The sequence below is a fragment of the Desmodus rotundus genome, chromosome 6, assembly GCF_022682495.2.
Source record: "Desmodus rotundus isolate HL8 chromosome 6, HLdesRot8A.1, whole genome shotgun sequence".
Lineage (NCBI taxonomy): Eukaryota > Metazoa > Chordata > Mammalia > Chiroptera > Phyllostomidae > Desmodus > Desmodus rotundus.
In genome coordinates this window covers 113,054,065-113,069,481 of record NC_071392.1, presented here as the reverse complement: position 1 = coordinate 113,069,481, position 15,417 = coordinate 113,054,065, and the positions used below count along the sequence as shown (strand labels likewise).

The 15,417-nt window shown below is 42.3% G+C and overlaps 1 protein-coding gene and 1 pseudogene across 1 annotated transcript in view; both read left to right on the top strand.

Annotated features, from left to right (window-relative positions):
* Positions 1–15,417, top strand: part of ASIP (agouti signaling protein) — a 69,848-nt gene that overhangs the window by 32,543 nt on the left and 21,888 nt on the right.
* LOC128781183 (heat shock factor-binding protein 1 pseudogene) lies at positions 4,841–5,273 on the top strand (annotated as a pseudogene).

Sequence of the window (15,417 nt, the reverse complement as noted above, 5' to 3'; positions counted from 1 at the left end):
TATTCCAAATCACTAATTTGATTCTCGGTGTCATCTACTCTACTGTTGATGCCCTGTAAATTATTCTTCATTTTAGTTAGTGTATCCTTTACTTCTGATTGGTCCATTTTTAAGGTTTCTGTGTCCTTTTTCATGCTGTTGAATTTCTCACTACATTCCTTGAGCATCCTTAAAACCATTGTTTTGAACTCTATATCTTGTATTTTGCTTGCCTCCATTTCATTTGTTCTTTTTCTGGAATTTTGTTCTGTTCTTGCATTTGTTTGTCTCTACATTTTGGCTGCTTCCTTATGTTTGTTCCTATGTATTAGGTAGAACTACTCCACCTCCCAGACTTGGTAGAGTGGCCTTGTGTAGTAGGTGTCCTGTAGGGCCCAGTGGTGCAGCCTCCCAGTTACCCAAGCTAGGTGTTCCAGGTCCGCCCCTGTGTGGGCTGTGTACACTATCCTGTTGCAGTTGAGCCTTGATTGATGTTGGTGTCACTGGGAGGGGCTGACCCCAGGCCAATTGGCTTCGAGAACTGGCTATGACTACAGTGGAAGTGCAGGAGCTTACCCTGTGGAGCAGGACTTGCTTTGTAGGAATTTAGTGCTCACCAAGTCTTTCCCTTGAGTATGTCACTCAAGGTAGTGGTAGGGTTGTAACCCAGTGTTGTCTGATACTGTCCACTGGGCACACTGGCTCTGGGGCCTCCTGGGTGGTGCAAGGTCAGCCACTGCCTGTGACCTGCCTGGGGACACCCATCACAAGCTACAGAGCGATCTTCAGATGGCTGCTACTTGTGCTGGGCTTGTAGGTGCCCAGGCAAGGCCAAGCTGCAAACCAAGGCAGGCTACTGCTAGTGCCAGGCCTGCGGCCACTTAGAAAGAAGTACAGGGTACGCAGAGGACAGATGCTGCTTGTTTGAGAGGTTTTAGAAAAGTCCAAAGCATAAGGCAAGAGAGGCCAGTTGTTTGGCAAAGCCAGTGGAAATGGCTTGGATGGGCCTGAAAGTTGTGTGGGGTGAGGTCTTAGTCAATCACCAGGGATGGTCAAAAGTGTGAGCCAAGTTGATGGAGACTCAGATACGACACCTGCCTGTCAGCACTGTGTGTGTATGGGAGGGTGTCTGAGAAAAACACCCCCCAGCGCTCGCCTTAATTCCAGACAATTCAGTTCCTCACTGTATGTCCCTGGTTCCTTTCAAGCTGCTGACCCAGTGCTGCAGCTCAGACGGAATGAGTTGGAGTAAGTTTGCACAGACCCTTTAAGAGGACCTACGTGGGACTCCAGAAGCCCTCCTTCTGACTCAGCCACAATTCCTGCTGGTTTCTACAGCCAAAAGCTATGGGGACTTCTCTTCCTGGCACTTGAACCCTTAGCTGGGAGGCCTGGTATGGGACTGAGACCCCTTGTTCCTCAGGGGGGACCTCTGCAGCCATAATGTCCCTCTCAATTTTAAACCACCACAAATGGGTGTGGGACCAGCCTGGTCTTCATCTCCATCCCTCCAGTCTCGATGTGGCTTCTTTAAATTCTAAATTGTAGGACTTCCATTCAGCCGGATTTCAGGCAGTTCTAAATGATGGTTGTTCTGTAGTTTAGTTGTAATTTTGATGTGGTGTGGCAGTATTCAAGTATCACATCTTGGCCAGAAGGTTTCTTTAGTTTTCTAAATTAAATATCTTTGACTGCCATCACATGTGGGTGGAAAATCCAACGTTGGTCCTTTTTCAGGAATGTACTGGTATTTGGGAGAAGATGTCTTTCAGTCAGTGACTGCCACCCTTGGTGCAATTTGTCAGTGACAATTGTCTATTCTAGGTCCTTTTCTCTGGGCCTATTGGGGTTGTGGAGACCATATGAGACCTCTGCTGAGGCTTTCAAATAGCAGTGCCTTTGCTTACCTCCCTGACCACACAGTATGTGCATCAAGGTCTACTGTTCCAGGGGTCTGTGGGAGAGCAGGAGCAGGATCCGGCCATACAAGGAGACTCTTTAGCACCCTTCAGAGCCAGACTCAGGAAATTCTCTTTCTGCCCTCTTCTAATCCTAAGAGCCCTTTTCTCTCTCAAACAGCACAACTTTGTTACCTCTGAGATCCCGGGCAACTTTCAAAAACAAAGTCTTTTAATTTTTTTTTTTCCCTCAAGTGAGAGGTCTGATCACCAGAACAAAAGGCCCTGATTACTCTTTTGGGAGGAGGGTGTGTGGAGGAAGATATGATGGGTTCATTTTTTCACAAGAACAGAAATGGCTGACACCACAGAAAATAAAACAGTTAATCCTCAAACAGGTTAGCCCATCACCAGTGAAGCAATGCTTATCTCATACCTTGTTCCCAGGGTATGGAGCCTCTCCAGGAAGAGGCAGTAGGCCAAACTATGGATAGAGATCCTGTTGGTAATATTCCATCTTCAGACTGGGGGGTGCTTCAAATAAGCAGCAAATGTAGCCCCACCCCACTTCTGTGTAGGTCCCAGATTAACTGGGGTGGGTGGAGCTGGTACTTCCAGATTTCAGTTCCCTATGACTAGCTTATTTAGGCTTCCCATTTTCTGATCTCAGAGAGTAGTTTAAATAATCCATACCCTGGTTGGTGTGGCTCAGTGGATTGAGCACCGGCCTGTGAACCAAGGGGTCACTGGTTCGGTTCCAGTCAGGGCATGTGCCTGGGTTGTGGGTCAGGTCCCCAGTTGGGGGCATGCAAGAGGCAAACAGTTGATGTTTCTCTCCCTCTCTTCCTCCCTTCCTCCCCCCTCTCTGAAGATAAATAAATAAAATCTTAAAAAAAAAAAAAAAAGAATCCATGAGAGCCCTAGCTGGTGTGGCTCAGTGTATTGAGCGCCCGCCTGTAAACCAAAGGGTCACCAGTTCAATTCCCAGTCAGGGCACATGACTGGGTTGAGGGCCAGGTCCCCAGCCAGGGTTGTTTGAGAAGCAACCACACATTGATATTTCTCTCCTTCTCTTTCTCCCCCCTTCCCCTCTCTAAAAATAAATAAATAAAATTAAAAAAAAAAAGAATCCATGAGAGAATTACCCCCAGTCCACATATAACCTTTGAATAATGAGCTGGATAATAGAGTAATAGAAGAGAGCTCCCTTGATCATTGATTAAATTTGCATAGATTTTTAAAATATTTCATTAAAATATCATTATTTTAGCACCCCCTTAAATTTTGCACTCAAGATGCATGCCTTCCTTGTTTTACTCTATTCCCTGGATGGCTTCCCTTGCCTTAGCTACCTGGAGCTCTTGTGGTTTGCGGGACGTGGGGAATAACCTGGGCCTCTCTGTGTGAAACTGTTGGTGGGATAAAAGCATCTCAACCTGACCTTGGGTTAGAGTTAGGGGCCCAACATCCTGGTCTAGCACTTCTCCCAAACCCTCAGCTGGACTGTGTTGAGATCACACCTATGAGGTACACTGAGACTTCTAGGCATCAAGCCAAGAGTTCTTTGAGCGATAATTGTCATAGAAGGAGAGAATTTGCTAACATATCACACCATTGATCAGGAATCATATGAGGATCCAAGAATTTTGCTCCAAAATTCAGATTGTTCTGATGTAGCTAAGTGCACATTCATTAGCATGTCCCATAATGGGCCAACCCTTCACCACTTTATTCCATCCATGTTTCTAGCCTCATGTGTAGTCACTTCACTATGCATACTCTGCTCTCATCACAGTAAACAATTTGGTCTACTTGCTGTTTTCCAAACATAACAAGTACTTTCATGCCTCCATGCCACTTCTCATGATATTTCCTTGCCTGGAATATTATTTTTCTTCCTCTCTGCATGATGAACTCTTTATTTATCTCCAAGGCCCAAATCAAATGTCATCTCCCTTGTAGTTTCCCCTGACATGTTCCCCTTATTGAAATTCACCAATACTCCTCATAATCTCTGCTCCATTTTTACGTAGCTGTTTTTCTTATGTCTGCTTATAACGTGGTGAACTTGGTGAGTGACTTGAGAACTCAGGAGAGAGCAACTCCTGACTTTGCTTCCTCTCCCCATCCCCTTCAACCTATGACTTTATTCATCTTTGACTCTGCAGATCTTAGTATAATGCTGGGCCCATAGTAAGTACTTAACAAAAGTTTATTGAATGTGATGAAAGCTGGAAGGTATGTGGTTGTTCTTTCATTTTTTATTTCCACTTCTCAGAAGATTTTGGTTACTGGGCTCAATTTCCTCTCTTGATTATTTCTTTCCTTTCTAGCCATATGCATCCCATTCCAATTTTACTTAGCTTTCTTGGGCTAGCTCTCCCAACCCTAACACTCCACTCATATATTCCCTCATTCAGCATTTATTTATTGAACTCCCGCTGTTCTGCAGGCGCTACTCTAGGCATTAAGAAATTAACGGTAAACAAGGTAGATGGAATATTTTCATGGAGATTACATTATGGTTGGAAAACTAAACCAAAACAAGTAAGCAAACGAGATAATTTCAAATAATGATAAGTTATCTGAAGAGAATGAAGTGATGTGATAAGCAGTGAGATGGGAATCAAACTCTTTTAGAGTTTGGTCAGGTAAGCCCTTTCTTTCTGAGAAGGAGACAAATCTGGAGGACAAGGAGATGGCCATATGGGGATCTGCTGAAAAAACATTTCAAGTGGAAAAGTGAGCAAGCACACAGGCCCAGAGACAAGAACAAATGACTGAAAATTATAAAGCATTGTATAAATAAACAAGATGATTAAGGCCTTTCATAGTCTGTCACCATCCCTTCAACCCCTTTCGTACAAGAGTAGCATTGAGAGAAGAAGCTGCTGGGGGACTCTGCGCTGACAAACGGAAGTGTTGGTGACTGAGACATCACTGCCACACTGGGAACCGGGCAGATGGCCGAGACTGACCCCAAGACCACCTCACCTCGGTGGTGCAGACGCTCCTGCAGCAGATGCAAGATAAATTTCAGACCATGTCCGAGCAGATCATTGGAAGAATCGATGATATGAGTAGTCGCATTGATGACCTGGAGAGGAACATTGCAGACCTCATGACACAGGCTAGGGTGGAAGACCTGGAAGGTGAAAACAAGATACTTGCTACACAGAAGAAATGAAGGTTGCTAATTTACACTGAAATCTGGAACATTGTTTTTACAAGCCAAGAGAAGACCAAATGGCTTTGTGCAACCAATTACTTTGCAGAGACAAGTTTTATATTGTAAAGTGTGCATTCTTCTTATCACATACTATATAGTTAGTTGATAGAGTGATTCTACCCACCTCCAGTTTCTTGAACATGGTATCTTCACATCTTGGATCTTGGTCAGTTGCGCTGTTAAATATTAAACACTAAAACTTTGGCAGTTCCTACATAAAATTGTCAAAATTTTTAGTGTAAAAAAATAAAAAAAGAGTAGTATTGATCCCTTTTGCAAAATGACTGTCTTCCTCTAGCTTTTGTCTTGCCTACCACTCAAATAAACAGAATTTTCTTCCACTGAATCCCATTGAAGCTCATCTGAAGTTTACCTAACTATAGTCATCTTGGTGACTGATACCCGACTCTGTGGGATTAGAAGATTTGTGTGGTCCCTTATGTCATACAATACTTCCCTCCCTCATCTCTTTCAGAAGGACTAGGTCCTGGTCTCCCATCTCCAGGGAAGGGTCATCTCACAGGGACTCAGATGAAATCCAAGGGCAGAATGGAGGGGAAAAGCCAATTCTTTGGACAACAAGTCACAGGGGCCTGAGACTGGAGTCCACCTCTGTGAATCCCAGGAGTCTCTTCCACCTTACAGTCATTCTTGTTTCCCTTCCTCCACTGAGCATTATCCTCCACTGGCCTGCCATGTTCAGCTAGTGAGAGAGTCCAAGAGAGCTGGCTTCCTCTCTTAGATGCCAGAGCAGCTACTTAAAGAGGCTGGAGGGCTTCCTGCCACTGGAGACATGAAACACACTCAGTAAGCCAGGAGCCAGCATTAAAATCATATGGTTTGCTTTGTAGTAAAGTTCACAGTGCCTGAGGAAGGAGGGCCAACCAGGGAACAAGCTTTGTAGAGTATGGAAGATGTGCCTGCCCCAATTCTGGCAGCCCTATACTCACAGTACTGCGCTCCTGCCTCGGGGGTCTTATGTCCTTGGGTTCCTGGCCCACTTGGACTCTCTTCTGGCCCAGGCTGATGGAACTTCAAACAATTAAGCCTGGAAGAATGAGACTACCTACTCCCTAGAACCTCAGGGTCCATTTAAGGGCCTCCTGACTGATGCCTCCAAAATGAAAACTGTCCCTATTTACTCTTTTCTCTAATGAACTGACATACCCACATATTAGAAATATTGAGCAAGCAGTCCTTTATCTGCTTGTTTACTCTGCATCTAAATCGATATACCAAGTTCTCTAAGAAGGAGTTTTATTTTTTCCAAGTTGCACCTGAGGTAGAATCCCCACAAGCATTAAAAAGAAATTCATAATAATGACCCCTTCTAGAAGGATAAACAACATGTACCCAGTGTGCCAAGCCTAGAACTGGATCTGCTTTGGGATTTTATTTTTTTTAGTTGAATTTATTGGTATATTATTGGTTAATAAAATTATATAGGTTTCAGGTATACAATTCTACAGTACATCATCTGTATGTTGTATTGTGTGTTTGCCACCCTAAGTTAAGTCTCCTTTCATCACCATTTATCCCCCATCTCTGCTTGGGGACTTGAAATGCCAGGGTTTGTGTTAGTTCTAGTGGGTTCCTGTCCTTACTAATGTGTGAGTAGGTATTGTTTATGGACAACTTGGCGAGGAGATGCTCCATCCCTGCAACCTAGATAGTGTCTGCTGTCTATTCAGACCAAGGCCAAGGCACCTGAGAAAAGGTGGACTCCTAATTCTTACTGTCCATCTACTGTCTCTCCTGCTCCACCACCCTGACCTACTGGTTCAGTGGCTCCATGCAAAAGGCAGCATTTTTGGGAAAAGATCTTTGTCCCAATGTCCCAATGTCCATGCAGAAGAGTTTGGAGCAGATGCCTTTGCTTTACAGCCCAGGCAAACCCATCAGTGAGAGGAATGTCCCAAGCAGCCTGTTGCTGTGAGAAGTCGGTAGAGCCTCAGAGCCTCAGAGTTGGGAGCCTGCCCTGTAAACCTCTCCCCTAACTGTACACCAGGGCAGGTCTGCAATGTGCTAAGTCATAAAAGAAAAAAGCAAAAGCAAAAATAAAACAAACAGGTTTTCCTAACTTTCTTCTACAGTTATTTAACTTGGATGGGAAGGAAAACAAGTCTGATAAAGAGGATGGTTCCCCTTCTGGGCTGCTGTTAAAAGTGAATGTTTAAAAGGTCTGTGATTTGAGGGTGGGACTTTGTGTTAAGCTTCCCAAAGTTGTAAGGATGACCCCCTTCCTACCTCCCAGACCCCTAACTTGCTCCACTATATGCTAAGGTCAGAGCATGAAGCAATTTCCTGAAGCCCTTTGGCTCCAAACGGGTCCCTTACTTTTAGTCATCAAAGATATGGCCCTGGTTCTAGAAGCTTCAACCATGCATTCACAGGAGGTTTAGAAAAGCTGGAGTTAAGCCTTAGCTCATCTCCTGATGTTATTTCTCATTGCCCTTCAAGGGCTACCCACAGAGTCCAAGGGACTGGCTATTGGAGTAAGTTCAGTGGCGGCATTGCCAGTTACAGTTCATTCTTGTCAGTCACAGAAATGGGGTTAAATTGCATATTAGACACTGCTAGACCAGTAGGATTGTTTGAAGTTTTTGACTAAAATAAGTAATATTTTTATACGTGTTATATATTTTGTATAGACCCCATTATTTAAGCTTTCCAATAGTACTGTGCTGTGGAAAGGGGAAGTATGAGTGTCGCTATGATATAGGTGAGAAAAGCAATTAAATGCCTTTCCCAAACTTATCTACCTCTGCTGTTACCAGAATCAGGACTGAGATATTGATTATCTAACTTCCAGTTCAGTGCTTTTTCCACAATTCCACCTTAAGAACAAACATCCTACAAAAAGTTATAGTAAGACAGGGATACTTGGCAATAATTGAACCCCTTTCCTGGGCTCCCATTTTAATTGTAGAGTCTTCCTCTTTCAAGACAATGTCCTTTTTTGCTATATTGTGCTTCCCCAGATTTGTATGCACTTCATATGCATGGAGCCCCACCTAGCACTTTATATACCATTATCTCAATTCATTCCCCAGTATCTCCATTGAGATTATTACTTACCCACTGATAAAGAAACTGAAGCACAGAGAAGGCAGATAAATGAGTTTAAAATCCCAGAGTTTGTCAGTGGTAATCTGGTCCTCTTTCTACTATACCCTAGGGATCCAGAAACATTAGCTATAAGAATCAGACATAGATCTTCTCCTAAAGACACCAGTGAATTCATGGACTTTGCCTGCCTAAGGCAGATTTTCAGGCTAGGATACCATGCCTCCAGTTTCTCCAGAAGGACAAATACCTGTCCCACTGGGTATCCACACAGAAACATGTGAGCACGCTTTTGTGGACTGTGCTGCCCCACCTTCCTCTGCCTAGGACTTGGTCATAGCTACAGCATCTTGACAAACCTATTTAAACCAACTTGCAGTAACTGGTAGTGAGGTATCATCCCCTGACAGGCTGAATCATTGAGCCTTTGCAGACTTTGGAAGAGGGAATCATTAGCCAAAAACATTCAAGACCCAAAGGGTCCCAGAGAGGTTTATAATAATTCCATCCAGATGTTGGAATTGGTTTTCTTTCTTTTTCTTCTTTTTTTTAATCACATTCAAAGAGTGAGCAAGGTGTTTTCATTTTATTAGTTAAACAAGATGGAAAGAACTTAACTTCCTTTATTCTTGAGTTGGTCTGCACCAAAGGACAGAGATGACTAACAGCATCTGGGTAATTCAGGGAGGTACCTGAATTATTAGAGAGTACCTTGCACACATGACAGAATTATCCAAACACATAAATGGTGTTTCAAATACATCAGCAAAATCCAATGGAGGCCTCCAAGTTCATTTTAATTTATAGCGTCCACACTGTTTACCTGCAGTGTAGGCAGCCCATTTGTTCCAACAAATAGCTGAATGTGCATGTTGCTCCAGTAGAGAGGGGAAGGCAGATCTAGCCATAAGTACATTTTATCTCATAGCATCTGAGCAGCCTAGATGGCCTGGCAGCTTCGTTGTGCTATATGGCTATCAATCAAGGCATTAGATAACTCATAAAATTCCTCTTCAGCAGCACAGGCTCTCCTGAGGTTAACTCTTGCTGGGGAGCTAGGATGAAGAAAAGCAGATCTTAAACTACGTCTGCAATGGACAACCCCCTTACTCCACACCTGAGCTCCCACTCCCTGGAATCATTAGCCAAAAATATTCAAGAACCAAAGGGTCCCAGAGAGGTTTCAAGACAGCTGTGGCACCAGAGAAAGTTTCTTTTTGGCAATGGCTGCTTCTGGCTTCAGAGCTGTGGGCTCTGAGCTAGAAAGCAGTGCTGAGAAGAAGGACCAGGAAATAAATGACACTGGGAAATGGGAAACTCAGGGTAAGAAAGGGGCTGGCTTTCCTTCCCTCAAAAAGACGTGCTTTGCAAAGTTTATCTTTTCACCTAGCCTGATGAGTCTCCGGATTTTTAGTCAAACTACTTGAGCAGAACAAAAGGTTCTGCTGTATTTACATCTATTTACTAGATTAAATGAACAAGCCAGCAAACAAAAAACAAAAAAACCCTTTTAAGGTGTTTTTTGCTGAATCACTGTCATTATTTGTTGCTCCTTATTTTTTTAATTTCCCCTGGTTTTTTTTTTCAATTTTTTATTGAAGTTATTGGGGTGACATTGGTTAATAAAATTATATAGGTTTCAGGTGTACAATTCTATGATACATCATCTTTATACTGTATTATGTTTTCACCACCCCAAGTCAAGCCTCCTTCCATCACCATTTATCCCCCCTATATCCTCTTCTACCTTCCCCCACCCCATTTCCCACTGGTAACACCATACTGTTGTGTCTATGAGTTGTTTTTTTCTTTGCTTAATCCCTTCACCTTTTATACCCAACACCCCTCTCACAGTTGTCTGTCTGTTCTCTATGAGTCTGTTTTTAAACCTGTTTCCTTTGGTACTTTTAAGTTTTGATTGAAATCTGCAGTGAAAAATATGTTTCAATGGGGGAAAAAAAATCACCTGACACACTTCTGTGCCTTGCATTTTAACCCAGCCCACAGAACAATTGGAAGAATCTTTGCAGACCTACTAGAGATCCTCAGATTCCATTGGAGAACCATCGATCTAGAAACATCATGATTTCAGAACCCTGTTGATCTGGAATTATTTGTCATTGACCACAGAGAGCAACTACTTACAATTCCTGGGAGAAGGCCCTGTATAGTGAGAGGTGATCCCCAGTGTGGGAAGAAGAAATTTCTTTCTCTTTCTCAGCGGTGTTTTTGTACAGTGTGATATTTATGCCTAGTATACCATCTCTGGGTTCAGTTTCTTCTCCTTTGCCTTCTCTTCTTCATCCTTCTTGTTATCTCCTCCTTTCTCCTCATCTTCTATTTTTTGTTTGTTTGCTTATTCTATTGTAAAAATTTCCCCAAGTTGTCAGTGCCTAGATGATTTTTGCCTGGTACATTCTGCTAGTTGAAGTTTCAGAATCACAGTTTCTTATTCAAGTGCAGAATTTTCCCAAATATTTAACCACCTAAATTGTAAAAGCAGCTGGCCATGGCCCATGCCTTGTAGACAGGTTGCTGAGATGGTACCAGAGAAGAGAAGGCTGTAGTTCTATACCCTTTGCTGTACCAGAATGCAGAGGTTTGCTGAGATATGTTTAGGAAAAAAGAACATTTATGGAGGCAGCAGCCATGTTGCAATGAGCTGACAACACGGACAACATGGAGAGAAAGTTCAGGGAGTGATGGAACCATACCCTGGAAGCATGAAGTTACAAATCTCACAACCAAGCTGAGCCCTGAGAATGAGATAGTTTCTTTGGTCAAACCTCTCTGAAAAAATTTTAAAACAACTCATGTTGAAGGTAGGGAGTGTATCTGTGTCTCCTCTGCTAAAATAATAGGGATCTCAGTAGGGATCGGGGAACTAACTAACACTGATGGCTTCACTTTGGCCGCAGCCCTCAGCAGGATGGCTCTATGCAAAGGTGATAACCAGGAATAAGGGTGGGAGGCATTATAGACTTTTGATTTGATCACTTAAACATCCTGTCAGATAGACAGATGTAGAAAGGAGACCGACCCACACCTCAAAAGAAGTAAATTGTAGGTTGAAGTATTTAGTTTTAGTTTCTGCCAGGTTGAGGCTTTGAAAAACAGATCGGTGGGTCTAGGAAACCTAATACCAGATGGTATGGTTTTGGAGCTCTGTGAATTCAAGGATATAAAGAAATGTATAACCCAAACTTACCCTGTTACTTTTAATAATTGGTTGTATTACTGTTGAGTGCAGTAACCCCCGTCTTGTGAAAATGGCTCTGGGTTGGAATGCAATCTGGGAAAAGGGTTGTTTCTGGTTCTTCAGGACAGTCTGGAGAAATTTCAAAAGTTAAAATGCAGTAGTCACCTTTCATTTGCAAGGGATCTGTTCCAAGACCTTCAGTGAATGCCAAGAACTGAGGATAGTACCAGACCCTAAATATATTATGTTTTTTCCTTACACATACATACCTATGATAAAGTTTAATTTGTAAATTAGGCACAGTAAGAGCTAAACAACAATAGCTAATAGTAAAATTGAACAGTTAAAATAATATACTGTAATAACAGGTGAATGTGGTCTCTCTCAGAATATCTCATTGCACTCTCCTCATCCTTCTTCTGATGATGTGAGGTGATAAAATGCACTAAGTAGAGAACTTTTCTTTTCACTTAAACAAAGCACTTTATGGGTTCTCTTTGGCATATCCAAATTGCCAGCATCACTTCTCTTGTCCTTTGAGGCCATTATTAAGTAAAATAAGAGTGACTTGAACACACATTGTGTTACTGTGACTATCTGATAACCAAGAGGGCTACTAAGTGACTAATGGGAAGGTAGAGTATACAGTGTGGAGAAGCTGGACAAAGGGATGATTCACATCCTGGGAAGGATGAAGTGAGACGGCAGAAGATTTTATCATGCTGCTCAGAATGATATGCAATTCAAAATTTGTGAATTGTTTATTTCTGGAATTTTACCACTTAATATTTTCAGACCACAGTTGACCGCAAGTAACTGAAACCACAGAAAGCAAAAATGCAGATAAGGGGGACTATTGTAACATAAAACTTTCCATCTCTCCATTATACCATAAATACTTTTCTCTTCCAAGCACTTTTGCACATGGTAAGCATTGTAGCGAAGATGCTGTTTCAGTCCAGCACAGGGAAGCAAAGGAACAAAGTGTTCAGAGTTGGGCAAGAGAGGTCAGGAACCAGAGCCAGGACACAAGTCAAAAAGAGAGGAGTTCTCACAAAAGACAAATAGAAAGTAGGAACCAAAAAGATTAGGTCTCAGGGGTGGGAGGCAGGGGGGAGAATAGGGTAGGGTGTCATCTTTGATTGAGATAAGAATACAATTTAGGGGAAGTGCACAAAGAATACCTTGTAGTTGTGAGAAAACTGACTTTAGTTGGGTAGGGAAGATTATTCAGATTTTGGGGAGAATACTGGAGAGAACTGTAAAGCTAGAGTCTGTATCCAATTTACATACCTATGTAGTTGGGTCTGGGGACCAGAATAGTTCCTAGAGCCCTTAAAGGTCTGAATTTTGCTCATAGGGCAGCAGTCTTAAGGAAAAATCAGAGGAAAGGGGGTGTTGCAGAGGGAGAAGAATTCCATAATTCCCTCTCATGTTCCCCACAAAGATAAGATCCAGACAGAAATGCCTGCTGGACATCCACCAGTTCTGTCTCCATCTGTTCCCCAAACCCATACTTAAAGATTAATTATTTATATTCAGCTGTTTTTAAGAAGACTCAGCTTGGAACAAAAGTACTAAATGCAAAACATTCTAAACCACAATTGGAGTCTTGTTTAAAAGATGAAAGGATAAGAAGTGTGACTCTACTCAGTTGTTGAGAAATAATTGTTGTAGACAGGATTCTAGGCATTGTATGTTTCACTCTTCCCTTGGTTAGGTCTGCCCTCAAGTACCTTTGGGCCTCATTCAATAGTCAGTAATGGGGCTTTTAAAAGGGGGAGAAGATTGTTTAAAATTGCCTCTTTATGTCCTGTATTTGTGTCCTTTGACATTTGCTTCCAGGAAGTATACACAGGGATGATCGACTGATGTCTGCTTTGTCAGTTGAACTATGAAATAAACTAGGAGGCCATCTCCATCTTTGGCGTCACTGTAAATTAGAGAGACAAGAGTCAAAGCATTTGCTGCTCAGAGCCTAACCTCAGCGTGGTCAGGTGGCCTGACCCACAGGGGCCCCAGGCCTGATGCACAAAACTCAGGAGCAGGAATTAAGAGGCCAGTTTCTGGTCCTGCATTTACCTCTAATAGCCTGTGAGTCTTTAATCTAGTTCTCAGAGCTGCCACCTTTCTGCAGATCAAATAGAAAAACAAAGACTAGCCTCCCCTAGTCTTTGTGGATAAAATGACAACTGAAAGTGTCTGCCATAGCTGGGAGATAGGGAGTGGAGCCAGAGAGAAAGTGTGTTGTGAAAACTGATTTCTCACTTGACTTTTTTAATCCTCGTCTCCTTCTTCCCTGGGATCCTGAATGATCTGAAAGTACTTTTATTTTCTTTTAAGTAAAGTTTTTATTGAAAGTCTTTCTGTTTTTAGTGAAGAAAAACGTTTTCAGCTCGATGAGTTTTTACCATGTGAACACACCCTGGAAAACTGAACCTAGATCTAAAAATAGGGCATTACCAGCACCCAGAGCCCCATCATACCCTCTTTAAGTCCCTTTCTTTCCAGGGTAACCGCTAACCTGACTTCTAACACCATAATTTAAGTTTTGCCTTTTTGGGGAGCTTTACATATGTGTATGTGCTTTTATGTGTAACATCTTTTACTTAATATTAGGTTTGTAAGATTCATTTATATTATTGTATGTAGTAATATTTTGTTTATTCTCATTGCTTTATAGTATTTTATTAATTAATATACCACAATTTATCCATTTCCTTAATGGGCATTTGGGCTATTATGAACAGTGCTACTAGGAACATTCTTTAACAGTTTTTGGATGAACATATGAATGTTTTCCTATTGACTATATCTAGGAGTGAAATTGCTGAATCAGAGAACATGTGTGAGTTCTGCTTTAATCGATACTGCCAGTTTAAAAAGGTATCCCTATCATTTTACATTCCCACTAGTCATTTCCGAGATTTGTTTTTTCTACATCCTCACCAATACTTGGTATTATGTCTTTTCTTTTAATTTTTTATTTATTTTATTTTTAGACAGAGGAAAAAGGAGGAAGAAAGAGAGGGAGAGAAACATCAATGTGTGGTTGCCTCCCAAGCACCCCTTCTGGGGACCTGGCTCGCAACCCAGGCATGTGCCCTGACTGGGAATCTAACCAGCAACCCTTTGGTTCACAGGCCGGCACTCAATCCATTGAGCCATACCAGCCAGGGCAGTATCACCATTTTATAGGTGGGGAAACTGAGGCACAGAGAGTTTGCTTGGCTCTCAGATGACTTTCAGTCACTCCCCCCCAACTACCTACAAGGAAATTGGGCCCTTCTGGTGCTGATTCCCGGGTGGGTGAATTTGTGTACATTCTAGGACCCTGTGGGTCTTTCCAACAAACTCTCCTGTGAGGCTGGCAGTTTCTCCCACCACTGTAAGCCCACAGGTTTTTACAGCCAGAGGTTTTAAGGCTTTCTTTTCCTGCACTGGAAGCCTGGGTTGTGTGGTCTGTCTCACTCCCCAGTTGTTCCTCCCAGTTTATCAGCATACAAATGTGGGACCACCTGGTCCTCCAACCACCACCTTGCCGTGCATCCTCTCTGCCCATCTCTGCCCCTCCCACCAGGCTGAATGAATGTTTTTTCTTTAACTCCTTGATTGTCAGACTTCCATACAGTTTGATTTTCTGGCATTTCTGGTTATTTTTTGTTTTTAAATTTGTTGTTGTCCTTCTTTTGGTTATGTGAGGAGGCAAAGTGTATCTATCTATACCTCCATCTTGGCCTGACATCCACATTTTTCTTAATAGCCCACACTGGGAGCAACTTACATGACCATCACAGTAAAATATAAATATATAACTATGGGATATTCACACAACTTAATACCATATGCCAGCAAAAATAATTAAACAGAAACTTCACACATTAAAGGTAAAACAAAGAAGCAAGTCCCACATTAAGCAAGCAATGAAATTATTCAACTGAAATTCAGGATAATAATTTTGTAGTGTCTAGAAGACCCTAAAAGGGTGGTGCTAACTCCAGGTAGAGGTAAGATTTCATTAAGGAAGATATTTTCATATAGAAGGG